Raw genomic sequence first — 1,707 nt, 5'->3', positions numbered from 1 at the left:
ATACTATTGTTGAAAACCAGGAGGGATGAATGTCTTGGCTCCAAACTGCTGGTAAGGCTGTTGTGGATGTTGCATACCACCCTGATTATTGCTCCAGCTGAAATTAGGATGGTTTCGGTTATTAGGATGATAAGTGGCAGGAACTGGTTGCTGTGGTCTATGAAAATTGCTCACAAACTGTGCTGACTCACTAGTTATAGCATATTGATCTGTCGCATATGCACCTGCACACAGCTCACAAACACTTATTATCTTATAAACTCCATAGTTAGCCAGAGAACCCACTTTCATAGTCAATGCCTTTAGCTGTGCCGCTATAGCCGTAGTTGTATCCACCTCCAGAATTCCTGCTACCTTTCCTTGTGGTAGTCTCTGAGTTGGGATCTGATATTCATTAACAACCATCATTTCAATTAACTCATAAGCTTCCTCATAGCTCTTAGCCCATAAGGCTCCACCTGATGCTGCATCTAGCATTGGTCTCGACTGTGCTTCCAACCCATTATAGAAGCAATTGATTACTATCCAATCAGGCATTCCATGATGAGGACACTTCCTAAGCATCTCCTTGTAGCGCTCCCAAGCTTCACATAAAGATTCTCCCGACTAATGTGCAAATTGAATAAGAGCATTCCTGATTGCAACTATTTTTGCCATAAGGAATAATTTAGTAAGAAATTTCTGAGTAAGATCCTCCCATGTCGCAATAGAACCTGCTGGTAGAGAGTGCAAGCAGCTCTTTGCTTTATCCCTCAGAGAAAATAGAAAAAGTCTCAATTTCACAGCATCTTTCGAAACACCGTTGAACTTCAAGGTGTCGTAAATCTCGATGAAATCCCTAATGTGCATATTGGGATATTCCGTTGGAGCACCCCCAAACTGGACTGAATTTTGTACCATTTGAAGTGTGCTAGGCTTGATTTCAAAGGTATTAGCTGCAATGGCTGGTCTGACAATGCTAGACTGAATACAATTGATTTTCGGTTGAGAATAATCCTTCAATGCTTTCATTTCTGCTATCGGTTCTACCATTATAATGATCACTTCTGTTTCTACTTCTTCTAGTATGTCCTTGTTGGGAATATGTTGTGAAATTGATGATTACATTAACAAAACAGCTTAGTAGATTCAACTTAGTGAAAAATGTAGCACTCGACGGATGATCAGATATAGTCCCGATGGATGATGATTTGACATCCATCGAGTGAGTAGCTTATGTAACAATAAGTCATGTAGCATATTTCTGTAAACACCGTAATATAGATTTTGTAGTAGCATATAAGTCATGTTGACTTCAATTAGATATGCAGAATAGGTTGATTAATTGTAAATATAAGATGTCTTGTAATTCTGCATAAGTGAAATGAAGTCAAGTGTCAAATAGCTACTCGACGGATGATCAACAAAGCTACCGACGGATGATCAACAAAGCTCTCGAAGGATGATCAACAAGGCAACCCGACGGATGATAATTATGTACCCGACGGATGATCAATTCAAACATCTGTTGACAGTGATAACACAGTCACATGCGTCGAGTGCTTGCAAAAGGAATGTGGCACCCTATTCAGCTGGGTTTTTGAGAACAAAGAAGCATTACCATTTCCATGCTATTATGAAGATATTCAAAGATGTTGGAATAGAGTAGTGAAGCGGCATGGTATTAGACTTGATAGGTTTTGTTTTATTATCTTGTCTTATTACTAT

At 39.3% G+C, this 1,707-nt stretch overlaps 1 non-coding gene across 1 annotated transcript; it reads left to right on the top strand.

Annotated features, from left to right (window-relative positions):
- The first annotated feature begins 535 nt into the window (after positions 1–535).
- Positions 536–642, top strand: LOC141722964 (small nucleolar RNA R71). Its single transcript, XR_012575961.1, has one exon. It is a non-coding gene; the product is annotated as a small nucleolar RNA R71 (small nucleolar RNA).
- The last annotated feature ends 1,065 nt before the right edge of the window (positions 643–1,707 follow it).

The sequence above is a fragment of the Apium graveolens genome, chromosome 4 (assembly GCF_009905375.1).
Source record: "Apium graveolens cultivar Ventura chromosome 4, ASM990537v1, whole genome shotgun sequence".
Lineage (NCBI taxonomy): Eukaryota > Viridiplantae > Streptophyta > Magnoliopsida > Apiales > Apiaceae > Apium > Apium graveolens.
This window is presented reverse-complemented; position numbering and strand designations above follow the sequence as displayed.